Raw genomic sequence first — 14,428 nt, 5'->3', positions numbered from 1 at the left:
CGTGCGCCACCCTGCGAGAATACTTCGGCATGAAGGAGCCAACGGCCCGTCCTCTTGCATGCGCCAGAACACTTAGATACACGTCATGAAGCTTCTAGTTGCAAAGTGGGCATCGATAGCCGCTGTTCCAGGTCCTAATACGCCTGTTATGCATTCCCAGCATAAAGCTCCCTCATGATTTGCCTGTTGTACCTCCTTTGGACATCTTCATCCTCACTGTCCACATCGTCAGACAACACCTATACAAATAGTAAAACAAATTTGGGATCAAATCACTGATAACATGCCGTGAAGTAGGATTAGGAATTTATGGCTATTTATTTATACATATCTAGAGATTATGGTTTGATTTTTAAGCACAATCGTCTATGTATAGACCAATCTTGAAGAAAATAATGGCACAAACATAGGTAGGTCATTCAAAATCAATTGTCAAGTCCTGGCTAGTAATTATTAGCATGAACACTAACCCTAGTCGGATCACTAGCAGAAATCATTTACACAGATGAAACAACTAATCACTTATCACCTGTACCATTCAAACAATCAATACACTACACAGATCTAACGAAACTTACTCAGATTTCATGGATTGGGAGAACATAACCACATGATTTCTATTCCAAAAAGGGGGAGGCAGGAGTAACCAGAGAAACCCTATGATCTATTTGACACATAAATTGGTATAGATGACTAACCAGCTATCCGTCGTTGTCGGAGTCGTCGCCGGAGTGGTCATCAGAGTCGTTGCCGGAGTGGTCGTCGGAGTCATCGCCGGAGTGGTCATCGGAGTCGGTGTGGAACTCCGCCTTCGGCTATGGAAGCTCGACGTCGTCGACGATGTCAGGGTGCAGCGATAACTCGCCGGCTGTGACGGCAACCTCTGTCTCCATATCCACGTCGTGCTCCGGTGCTTTAGCAGCCCCGGCGCCACCACTCCCTCCGATGGGGCGCTTCGGTGGCATCCTCATACACAGACAACTCTGAGGACTGAGAGCGGCATCGAGGTTGCAAGCAGAGAGAGAGGATTGTGTGTGCGTAGCGAGGATGGGTGGTGCGGCCACTCGGGCGCACGATTATTATGGAGTAGTGGGAGTTGTGGGAGAGAGGCGGGCGGTGGTCAAACCGATGGCTCGCCTCCCGGTGAGCCTGCGCACCGGACTGCTGGCATGCCTACCAAAGTTTCACACAGCTACTCGCACGCTGATACGTCTCTGTCGTATCTACTTTTCCAAACACTTTTGCCCTTGTTTTGGACTCTAACTTGCATGATTTGAATGGAACTAACCCGGACTGACGTTGTTTTCAGCAGAATTACCATGGTGTTATTTATGTGCAGAAACAAACATTCTCGGAATGACCTGAAACTTCACGGAGCAAATTTTCAGAAAATATGGAAAATACCTGCAAAAGATGAAGGCCAGGGGGCCCACCACCTATCCACGAGGGTGGGGGCGTGCCCCCTACCTCGTGGGCCCCCTGTTGCCTTTCCGACTCCAACTCCAACTCCATATATTGGGTTCCGGGGAGAAAAAAATCAGAGAGAAGAAATCATCATGTTTTACAATATGGAGCCGCCGCCAAGCCCTAAAACCTCTCGGGAGGGCTGATCTGGAGTCCGTTCGGGGCTCTGGAGAGGGGAATCCGTCGCCATCGTCATCATCAACCATCCTCCATCACCAATTTCATGATGCTCACCGCCGTGCGTGAGTAATTCCATCGTAGGCTTGCTGGACGGTGATTGGCTGGATGGGATCTATCATGTAATCGAGTTAGTTTTGTTAGGGTTTGATCCCTAGTATCCACTATGTTCTGAGATTGATGTTGCTATGACTTTGCTATGCTTAATGCTTGTCACTAGGGCCCGAGTGCCATGATTTCAGACCTGAACCTATTATGTTTTCATCAATATATGAGTGTTCTTGATCCTATCTTGCAAGTCTATAGTCACCTATTATGTATTATGATCCGTTAACCCCGAAGTGACAATAATCGGGATACTTACCGGTGATGACCGTAGTTTGAGGAGTTCATGTATTCACTGTGTGTTAATGCTTTGTTCCGATACTCTATTAAAAGGAGGCCTTAATATCCCTTAGTTTCCGTAAGGACCCCGCTGCCAGGGGAGGGTAGGACAAAAGATGTCATGCAAGTTCTTTTCCATAAGCACGTATGACTATATTCGGAATACATGCCTACATTACATTAAAGAACTGGAGCTAGTTCTGTGTCACCCTAGGTTATGACTATTACATGATGAACCGCATCCGGCATAATTCTCCATCACCGATCCATTGCCTACAAGCTTTCCATATATTGTTCATTGCTTATTTACTTTCCCATTGCTATTGCTATCATCACTAAAAAATACCAAAAACATTGCTTTTACTACCGTTACCTTTTGTTACCGTTACCACTATTATCATATTACTTTGCTACTAAACACTTTGCTGCAGATATTAAGTTTCTAGGTGTGGTTGAATTGACAACTCAGCTGCTAATACTTGAGAATATTCTTTGGCTCCCCTTGTGTCGAATCAATAAATTTGGGTTGAATACCCTACCCTTGAAAACTGTTGCGATCCCCTATACTTGTGGGTTATCAATACTATTTTCTGGCACCGTTGCCGGGGAGCATAGCTCTATTCTTTGAGTCACTTGGGATTTATATCTGCTTATCATTATGAAGAACTTGAAAGATACAAGAACCAAGATTTATCCCTCAACTACGAGGGGAGGTAAGGAACTGCCATCTAGCTCTGCACTTGATTCACCTTCTGTTTTGAGTAAGCTTGCGACACCTACACCTGCTTCTGCTATTCGTTCTGATATGTCGCATGTTATTGATGATGCCACTTCTGCTATGCATGATACTTATGATGAGACTACTTCTATGCTTGATACTACTGTGCCACTTGGTAAATTTCTTGATGAACAACTTGCTAGAGCTAGATAAATTGAAAATATTGAATCTGATGATACTGATGAAAGTGATGATGAAGAATCACTTGTTATTCCTAAGGGTTATGTTTTTGATCAAGAAACTTCTTTAGCTATTTTAGCTTGCAAAAATAGAAATGAACTCAAAAGGTTATTAGCTAAATGGAGTAAGCAATCTCTAAATGCTAGAATGAAACCTGACCCTGCTTTTGCTACTTCACCTATCTTTGTTGCTGATAAGGATTATGAATTCTCTGTTGATCCTGATATAATTACTTTGGTTGAATCTGATCCTTTTCATGGTTATGAGTCTGAAACTGTTGTGGCACATCTTACTAAATTGAATGATATAGTCACCCTGTTCACTAAAGATGTGAGAACTCGTTACTTTTACATCCTTAAAATATTTCCGTTCTCATTAAAGGGTGATGCTAAGATATGGTTTAATTCTCTTGATCTTGGTTGTGTGCGCAGTCCCCAAGATATGATTTATTACTTCTCTGCTAAATATTTCCCTGCTCATAAGAAACAAGCTGCTTTAAGGGATATATATAATTTTGTGCAAATTGAAGAAGAGAGTCTCCCACAAGCTTGGGGGAGGCTTATCCTATTACTTAATGCTTTGCCTGATCATCCTCTTAAGAAAAATGAAATACTTGATATCTTTTATAATGGACTAATCGATGCCTCCAGAGATCACCTGGATAGTTGTGCTGGTTCTGTTTTTAGGGAAAGAACACCAGATGAAGCTGAAATTCTATTGAATAATATGTTGACAAATGAAAATAATTGGACACCTTCGGAGCCAATTCCTGAGCCTATTCCTAAACCAACTCCGAAGAAGAGGGGTATTCTATTTCTCAGTCCTGAAGATATGCAAGAGGCAAATAAATCTATGAAAGAAAAAGGTATTAAAGCTGAAGATCTTAAGAATTTACTTCCTATTGAAGAAATACATGGTCTTAATTTACCGCCTATTGAGGAAACATATAATCTTAATCCATTACCTATTGAAGAAACTCATGGTCTTGATAACCCTACATAGGTAGTAAAGGTAAATTCTCTCTACAGATATGATAAAGCTGAAATCCCATTTACTAAATTTGCTAGCCCATGCTTAGATGAGTTTGATAAATTTATGGCTAAGCAAGAAGATTTTAATGCTTATTTTGGTATACAATTGAAATACAATTCAAATATGCTTGAACACTTGGGTGATTATATGGCTAATGTCAAAGGTGAACTTAAACTTATTAGTAAACATGCTTCTATGGTTACCACTCAAGTAGAACAAGTACTTAAAGCTCAAAATGATTTGCTCAATGAATTGAATAGTAAAGATAATGATAATGCTGTTAGAGTTATGACTAAAGGTGGTAGAATGACTCGGGAACCTTTATATCCTGAAGGCCATCCTAAGAGAATTGAGCAAGATTCTCAGAGAAATAATGTGGATGCACCTAGTCCTTCTAAAAGGAAGAAAAAGAAAAATGATATGACTTTGCATGCTTCTAGTGATCCTATTGTCGAAACACCTGAGAATCCAAATGATATTTCTATTTCTGATGCTGAAACACAATCTGGTAATGAATCTGAAACTAGTGGTAATGTTAATGATAATGTTCATGATGATGCTCAACCTAGTAATGATAATGACATAGAAATTGAACCTGTTGTTGATCTTGATAACCCACAATCAAAGAATGAACCTTATGATAAGAAAGACTTTGTTGCTAGGAGACATGGTAAAGAAAGAGAACCATGGGTTCAGAAACCCATGCCTTTTCCTCCCAAACCATCCAAGAAAAAGGATGATGAGGATTTTGAGCGCTTTGCTGAAATGATTAGAACTATCTTTTTGCGTATGCGATTAACTGATATGCTCAAAACCAATCCTTATGCTAAGTACATGAAAGATATTATTACAAATAAAAGAAAGATACCGGAAGCTGAAATTTCCACCATGCTTGCTAATTATACTTTTAAGGGTGGAATACCAAAGAAACTTGGAGATCCCGGTGTACCAACTATACCATGCTCCATTAAAAGAAATTATGTTAAAACTGCTTTATGTGATCTTGGAGCCGGTGTTAGTGTTATGCCTCTCTCTTTATATCGTAGACTTGATTTGAATAAGTTGACACCTACTGAAATATCTTTGCAAATGGCTGATAAATCAACTGCTATACCTGTCGGTATTTGTGAGGATGTGCCTGTTGTAGTTGCAAGCATTACTATTTTAACGGACTTTGTTATTCTTGATATTCCCGAGGACGATAGTATGTCTATTATTCTTGGAAGACCCTTTTTGAATACTACAGGGGCTGTTATTGATTGCACTAAAGGCAATGTCACTTTCCATGTTAATGGTAATGAGCATACGATACACTTTTCGAGGAAACAACCTCAAGTTCATAGTATCATCTCTATTGGAAAAATTCCATCGATTATATTTGGAGGTTTTGAATTTCCTCTTCCTACTGTCAAGAAGAAACATGATATTCTTATTATTTGGGATGTGCATATCCCCGTTGAGGTAACATAGTGTTATTCGAAATTTCTTCGGTTCCATGTTATTCGGAATGAGTTCGTTAACAAGACTTGATCAACCTTGTTAGTGGATTCCTTTTGATGATCATGAGATGGATGAAACTAGAAGCCACAACCTTCTGTACCCCACTTTTACTTTCTGTTATTTATATTAAATAAAATAAAAATAAATATTTGTCTGTCTGTTATCTGATTATCCGTGCAATATAAAAATACCTCGAAAATAAAAGTTCTCCGAATGCCCTAAAATTTAAATATGATTTTTTAGAATATTTGAGAATATTTGGCACTAAGAACACAGCAGGGGGCCCAACCACCTGCCCACGAGGGTGGAGGGCGCACCCTACCCCCTGGGCGCGCCCCCCCTGCCTCGTGGGCCCATGGTGGCCCTCCTCCACTTATCCTTTCACCCACACACTCCTTCCTCCCACAAACACGAATAACCAGCTCAAACCCGAGTCCAAGCTCGTTTTGCTGCCATTTTCGATCTCCTTGCTCAAAGCACCTCTCACAAAACTGCTTGGGGAGATTGTTCTTTGGTATGTGACTCCTCCATTGGTCCAATTAGTTTTTGTTCTAGTGCTTTATTCATTGCAAATTTTTGCTGCTTAGGTGACCCTGTTCTTGAGCTTGCATGTCAAATTTATATGGTCAAAAGTAGTTTTGATGCATGATATAGGCTCTAGGCACTTGTAGGAGTAGTTGCTATCAATATTATTGAGTTTGGTTTACTTTTATTTTGAAGTTACTAAAAATTTTCAGAATTTTTCAGAGGAAGAAATATGCTTAGGAAAATGTTCCAAGGTGGTTCTTCAAGGAAGCAAGGACCCAGGCTTGCAATGCGTGATGCTGATTACGACCCACCAAGAGACGCTCCAGTGCTTCCTTGTGAATGGCCTTCTGAGAACTTTATGGATCGAGCGGGAATTAAGGACGAATTCAACGCATATTTGCGTAACGCCGATCTCGTGAGCTTCGAGGAAGAGAAGTGTAGCCATTATCACAACCTCACTAGTTCCTTTGTGAGGAGGTTTGAATTTTCAACTTCACGTAATTCTCCAACTGTCCTGTTTGATCTTTATGATAATTCTTACACTATGGACTCAGAGGATTTTACCACTGCTTGTAAAATTCCACAATGGGGGAGTATAAGGGATCCTCGCAAATCTGAATTTAGAGATTTTTTTGCTTGTATAACTGTGGGAGAATCTAGAGATATAACACAAGCTACCATAGGGAGCATTCACTTTCTAGCTATACATTATTTTGCTTTCTTCATAGGTAGATGCATTAATGGTAAAGATGAGGCATGTCACATGTGCGCCCCTGACCTCAGTATTCTTCGGAGTGCTGTGTTAGGAGACAAATCTTATAATTTGGGAGCCATTGTTGCACGTAGGTTGCATCTTAATAGATTTAATGGATATTTCTTTGGTGGAATTTATGCAACCCGCTTAGCTAATTTTCTTGGTATAGCCATACGCGTAGATGATATTGAATTACCCCCTACTTACCTAGACTTTAATGCTATGGTTCACCACCAATTTGTCAAGAGGAATGAATCACCTCTCCAGTATCGACTAATCTTTTACAGACACCGTGCTGTCCATATTACTCTCCCTGCTCCTGCCTTCTTTGACCATCAGGCAAAAGGAAGATATACTATTACCAGAGAGGAGGCAGATGAGTACAAGAGGAGAGCGGAGGTTGCTCGTCGCCACGCTGGAGCTCAGCAGGCGATAGCCGCTGCATTGCAGTACGACTCCAACTACTATTATGGATACCCGCCAGGCCAGCCGTGGCCATAGACTAACTTAGGCCAAAGGCCTAAGCTTGGGGTGGTACGTATTTCCCACCGACATTACATTTATGTTCACACACTCATTGCTAGATGTCGGTGCTCATACTTTTTCATTGTATCATCCATGCTAGCACTACAAAAAAAAGACACATCCGTGACATTTTGGGCCGAACGAAATTTTTTCTGTCATACATATGACACTTCTATGACGATAATTGTGACAAAACCCGGTATCATCATAGATGTGGTGGGCTCCTACTTCTATGACAAAAAGTCATGACAGAAAATGGGCTTTTCGTCCTGGGCGGGCCGGAGATGCAGCTGCATACATTCTTTGGGCCGTCCATGACGGAAAAAACCATGGTAGAAGCGAGGGCGAGAAAATTTTTGGGGAGTTCCCGGTTACGGTGGGAGGTCGGGGGCCGAGCGATGCGCGTTTCTCTCGTACACGTACGTGTGTGTGTGTGTGAGGCGTTGGCTCTAACTAAACCCGGGCGAGGCGTTGGGCTCTAACTGAACCCGAGCGATTACACTGCAGGCTACGCGTTACTGAACCCGAGCGATCATCGTTGGCTGTTAACTGAACCTGGTCGAGCGATTCCTTCGCTACTACTGCTAACTAAAGCCGATCGATGCTTCCTCTGGGATGAACAGTGAGCGTTGCGGGGGTGTTTGGATGAATAGTGAGCGGTGCTGTTGCCTCTGGATGAACAGGACCCCGTGGTGTGGTGGAGGGCTGGATGAACAGTAGACGGTGGAGGGGTGCCCGTGGAGGAGTGGTTGAATAGGACCCTGTGGTGTGGAGGGCTGGATGAACAGTATACGATGGAGGGGTGGTTGAACAGTAGCCGGTGGAGTAGCGCGCGGTAGAGGCTGGATGAACAGGAGCCCGTGGAGGCTGGAGGAGGTCAACGGTAGCCCGTGGAGGCTGGAGGAGGTCGACGGTGGAGATGAAAAGTATCTCGTGGAGTCCCGTTTTGCGGTACGCCAGACCCCTCCTGATGAACAGGACCCCCGTTTCGACCGTAGCGCTCCAACACAAGTCCGTTTCGTCCATTTTGCGATATGCCACACCCCTCCCGATGAAGAGGACCCCCGTTTCGACCGTAGGAGGTCCGTTTCGTCCGTTTTGCGGTACGCCACACCCCTCTCGATGAACAGGACCCCCGTTTCGACCGTAGGAGGTCCGTTTCCTCCATTTTGCGGTACGCCAGACCCCTCCCGATCAACAGGACCCCGTTCCGAACGTAGGAGGTCTATTTCCTCCGTTGTGCGGTATGCCAGGCCTCGTTTCCATCGCCTGTTCTGTCCAAGCCCTCCCGATGAACACGACCACGCATTCCGTTCCGACCCATCCGGTTGGCTCCCACGCGTTCCGTTGCCTCCCGATGAACACGACGCATTCCGTTGCCTCCCCATGAACACAACGCATTCCGTTGCCTCCCCATGAACACGATGATGACGCTGTTTCTCCGTTCCAACCCAGCCATGTACACGAGCCCTGGCCATACGTATGCGCGAGTAGGCATTCGAGACCCCGCCCGTATGTACACATACGTGGCCGTATTTTCTTTCTTGCACCCTGGCCGCTGTACGTATGTGTATATGCTACGTGCGCGCCTCTACTACGACACGTACACGCCTCTACTACGAAACGTGCGCGCCTCTACATCCACCAGTATATATGTACATACACGTTCGCGACCAGAATGACAATGCTACATACGCTTCGACCAGGTGGGTCCTGACTGTCAGGCACTTCCTTGCCTGTGAAGATGTAGCTGGTGGGTCCCAGCAGTCAGGGGGGCGAATCGTTTTTTTGCTCGGATGCACTTCCTTGTGTGCGAAGATGTAGCTGGTGGGTCCCAGCAGTCAGGGGGAAACGTTTTTTTCACGAAATACAGTGGCCTGTCCGGTGGGTCCCAGCTATCAGGTGGAAGAATCATTATTTTCCGCGTAACAAGGAGGCACTTCCTTGCTGCGGCCGTGGACCCAGCTGTCAGCCTCTCCATGTACAGTCCACGTATGATGGAAGTTGTTCCTTGACCACGTTGACCACGCCGCGCCGAGAGCACCATGGCGCTGGACGACGGTGAGGCCTAGGAAGGGGACGACGGGGAGCCGGGGAAGACGCGGCAGTGGAAGCCCGCGCGGAGAGGAGTATGAGGGTTCACTGGTTCGGCTGCGGTATGAGGCTGCCGTCGCCGCAGGGCCTGGCCAGTGGTGGGAATAGTAGGGGCAGTGAGGCCTCCGCGGCAGCACAGCCGGCCACAGGAGGCAGGAGCATGCGGCACGACCGGCGCTGCTTTGGGCGGCTGGAGCAAGAAGACCAGAAGTTGAAGAAGCACTACGGCCGTTGGATGGACATCGTACGGTCACTGGAGCTAGAATCGTTCATATTGACTAAAGTTGATAAATGCCCCGTCCCAGTCAACTTAGTAGGCCCACAAGTCAGCCTCCCACCATGATGGGTCCCAGCTAGCAGGGGTAGTATTCATTTTTTTGTGCGTAATAAGGAGGCACTTCTAGTGGGTCCGAGCTAACAGCGGGGGAAACATTTTTTTCGCGAAATACGCTGGCCCGTCCGGCGGGTCCCAGCAGTCAGGGGGGAAACGCTTTTTTCACGAAATAAGGTGGCCCATCCGGTGGGTCCCTGCTGTCAGGTGGAGGTATAATTATTTTGCACGTAATAAGGAGGCACTTCCTTGCGGCCGCCTGGATCCAGCTGTCAGCCTCTCCACGTACAGTACTCTTCTGATGGAAGTCGGTCGTTGACCACGTTGACCACGCCGCGCCGAGAGCACCAGGGCGGTGGTCTGAACGACGACGAGGCCTAGAAAGGGGACGACGCGGAGCTGGGGAAGACGCAGAAGTGGAAGCCCGTGCGGAGAGGAGTACGAGGGTTCACTGGTTCGGCTGCGGTGTGAGGATGCCGTCGCCGCAGAATAACAGGGGGTGTGGGTGAGTAGAGGGATGGCCTGGCCAGCGGTGGGAGTAATACGGGGCTGTGAGGCCTCCGCGGCATCACAGCCGGCCACGGGAGGCAGGAGCACGCGCACGATCGGCGCTCCTTTGGGCGGCTGGAGCAAGAAGACTAGAGGTTGAAGAAGCACTATGGCCATTGGATGGACATCATACGATCACTACAGCTAGAATCGTTTATATTGACTAAGTTGACAAAGCCTTTGGTACGCGTCAACTTAGTAGGGCCATAGCTCGGATTTGGCAGAGAACATATAGCCCATTTGCGATTTGTAAAAATGTACAACCCATTTTTTAATTCTAATGGAATTTACTACAGCCCATTTACAGTTTGTTAAAAGTACAGCCCAACTTCTAGCTAGGACAACGATTAATAATTTCAAACAACCGCTCAAAACAGAATTCAAAAAAAATTCCCACATTTTGACGGGATCCGAAATTTCTAGCCAGGTCAAATATAATTTCAAAATAAAGTTGTACTACGTTTAAATCCAACGAAATATTGCGCGCGCAACAAGTAATGAAATTAAAATTTTCAAATTCCAAAAATAATTTCAAACTAATTACGTATTTGGTGCATAGTAATTGTCCAGTTATTATAATTACATCCCATTTATTATTTCTTAAAGTCCATTTTCTTGTTAAGCCTAATGCATACCTCCTAGGAAAGTTTGCAGCCCAGCGGGGCAGAGAATAACAAGTTGACCCGGATATTGTGTACAACTGTCGGCCCAGTTGCATTGCTGATGTTGAAAAAAGGCATGTGTAGTACAGTACAACCTAACATGGTTACTCAGCCCACATTCAGCGACGCTGGAAAGGCCCAAACAAGGCTTCTGTAAACTTTTTGAAGTCACTGAGCTCAATTAATAACTTAAGAAAAAAGTTAGATTACAGTGGAACCTAATTAAAAGCTGTCACGAGCAAATAAATAATTCAACGGGTCCCACTTGTGCGTATGCGCGCGCGCGTGTGTGTGTGTGTGTGAGAGAGAGAGAGAGATAGAGAGAGACCCATCGGTTGATGCTCGTAAATACATCTTTCAGCCATATGCATTGCTGATGCTCAGTAAAAACTTATATAGTTGACAGAATCATATAGAACATCATAGCACACTGAACTTGCATACAAAAATTTCACGCAGGCGGCACAATCAGGATGGAAGCAGTGGATCGCTACGGGAAGGGCTATGTTGAAACCAATGAAGTCGTACATAAAAGTTCATTGTCTTTATCAATGACGGGGAAATATCTTGAATGTTGTGCAAAGAAAACAGACAGACAACACAATAAGTTCTGCTAGCACATTAAGTTGACGTACAGCCCTTTCTAAAAAAAGTTCAGGTACAAAATTAGAACAGGTCACAATCAAATGTACCGGCATATCAGTGCTTCACACCCATAGCTCGGATTTAAGTAGTACTCCCTCCGTCCGGGAAAAGTTGTCCACAGGGCAGTGTATTTGTTTTTTTGCAAAAAAACCCACAGAGTTTTAAACACATCACAAAGAAGTCCATCTCCTTCCTTCCTCCTCCCCCATCGCCCGCGCCTTGCAGCCATCGCCGCCTACCCACCTGCGCTGCCGCCCGCCTGGATCTGCACCGCGACCAACACCAGAACCGTGGCCCAGCCTGCGACCAACGACAACGCCGCCACCCGCTTGCACCTGTGCCGCGGCTTACCACCTGCACCGCCCACCGTGAGGCGACCTGCGCCGCCCCCCTCCTTGAGCTACGCCGCCGGCCTCGTTGAAGGTCACCGCCCATGTTCGCCCACCTTCTCCGCCCACCCGCGCCTCCGATTTCGTCCGCTTCGTCCGCCGGCGCTGTGGACAATTCCGGCCACTCCCGCCTCTCATGCTGTTACTGGTGGACGACGCTGGCGCCGTGGACCTCTGATGCTGCTTTTGCCTTTTCCCCTGCCTCGCCTCTGCTACCACTCCTGCATGTGCTGGTGTGTCTGCCTCGCCCGCCTCTGCTACTGCTGCTATTCAATTTGTTGTTGTGAGTCTGAATTTGCTGTTCTCAATACAGGCGGAGAAAATTCAGTCAGGGGATACAAAGCTAGAGAAATAATCCAGGACAAAGGATGTACACTGCTGCTAAATATGAACAGATTATAGTGAAAATTTAGTTTGATGCCATCAAATTCATTGAGTAATACTCTTGGCATTCTTGGAGATCTGCTAGTTTTTGGAAGTTTTTCTTGCTACAGTTAACTGAAAATGTTCAGTGTTCCAATACTGTAGAGAAACTATAGTGCCTGTAATTCAGTTATGACTCCTTTACCAAAACTGTAGTGTTCGCTAAAAATGAGATGTAAACTAAATGAGTTTGTGATTTGCAGAAGCTGTAGCATACTCCAACAAGTGATAAATGCACTCAAAAGTTCACTGAGAAAATGCAGAGGCTGCTCACTTGTTACTGAAAGTTTTCTGGAGTGATAAATGCACGCAAAAGAGGTTCAGTTAACTGTTACTGTTGCTGTATGAATTCCAACCAGGTCAATTTGTTGTCAATTACTCTGTAACACTCAACCAGGTTTATGCAAAATGAAGATCAACCATGTTTATTTGGATCATTTGAATTTATTTTCTTTATTTGGATTTATACACCATTTGTCCAATTGCGAACATACCTAAAGTTTCCAATTATCCAATTTCAGTCATTCATTTTACAGAGAGCTAAGCATAGCCACGACTCTTCCCTAAATATTCCTGTAGAATCAATTCAAGTAGCACAAAACTGAAAACTGAAAACTGCCACAACCCCTTAACTAAGAGTTGATAAAAACATGTCCCTAAAATTGTAATTATTTGAATTAGCTAGGTTTATTCTTGTTCATATACAGAAAAAGATGAATATTGTTCGTCTACTAGTTACTTCAAATTTAGAACTGAATAAACACTTGTCATCTTCAGTAAACACTTGTAAATCTAGAGTGGTTTTAACCTTAGAATGCACCAAGTACTAATGTCCTTTGCCACTCTACACACCATCTACTTGGAGTAGACAGCAAGATTCACAAAGACATGCACGCTTCAATAGACTTGTGAATGCTAGCAAAGTGATAAGTAAAAACTTGGATGTTCTTAGAAATATAGCACCAGAGGACATTAAGTGAACTGGCCTGTATGCTAAAGGCAAGGAAATGCCACCTTCTTTTCTTCTTCGAGCAGTTGATGAACTGGCCTATATGCTGCAGCTACACATAGGTTCTGCAGAAAATGCACCAAAAGAGTTACACACATGTGAAGTAAGTGGAAAGCAACATTTAATCTCCACTTCTTTTCTTTTGGTAGTGAAATTCAATCTGAATTTTGTAAGCACAGAAAATGCACCAATACTGAACATTTATTCCCACCTCCACCACCATCTTGTCAGTTTCGACAGTGTGTGTATGGAGTAGTTTTGATGGCAATATAATTGTGCATCATGTAAACATTATGAGAATGATTAAGGGTCCAGCAATCAGATTATAATTATGACCAGAACAGAGGAACAAATATCATGGTTAGTTTTATGTAAAAAAATCAGAAATGGAGTTACTCACTTGAAGTTACTATAGTTACTCACTTGAACTTACTGTAGTAGTGGCCAAAATTCAGAAAAGTTACTAAAAATCAGAAGTAGTGGCCAAATTCAAAGTACTAAAAAGATTCTACACTAAATATATAGTGTTATCCATGTTCTGTATCCAGGACATTTGAATTATTCAGAGAAGGATAATGCAAACTAAAAAGTGTTACGCAAAGTAAAAACGGATCCATGTTCTGTATCCAGGACACTAATTTTTGACATTTGAAGCTACATTTCAATTGTTATGCCTCTGTCAATTATTGAATTATTCAGAATATTTAAATTATTCAGAGATCCATGTTCTATATCCAGGATAATGCAAACTGAAAAGTGTTAAAAAGACCATGTGTTTTTTGGGGTCAAAATCTACATGTAAAACTGAAAACTAAAAATAAAAATGGAGAATGTTGTGTCTCCCACTCACGCGCTCAAAAAAAACTATGACACATTTTTTTATCTGTTTGCATAGGTCCCACCTATCAGGAAGGATGGGCACGTACACGAACAAGTACGACTCATCAGTCTACCCGCATAGCCTTTTCGTTTAGTCTACCTAGCCGTCTAATCAACTTCCTGCA

Source organism: Triticum aestivum, chromosome 2A (genome assembly GCF_018294505.1).
Source record: "Triticum aestivum cultivar Chinese Spring chromosome 2A, IWGSC CS RefSeq v2.1, whole genome shotgun sequence".
Classification (NCBI taxonomy): domain Eukaryota; kingdom Viridiplantae; phylum Streptophyta; class Magnoliopsida; order Poales; family Poaceae; genus Triticum; species Triticum aestivum.
Note: the sequence above shows the minus strand (reverse complement) of the source record.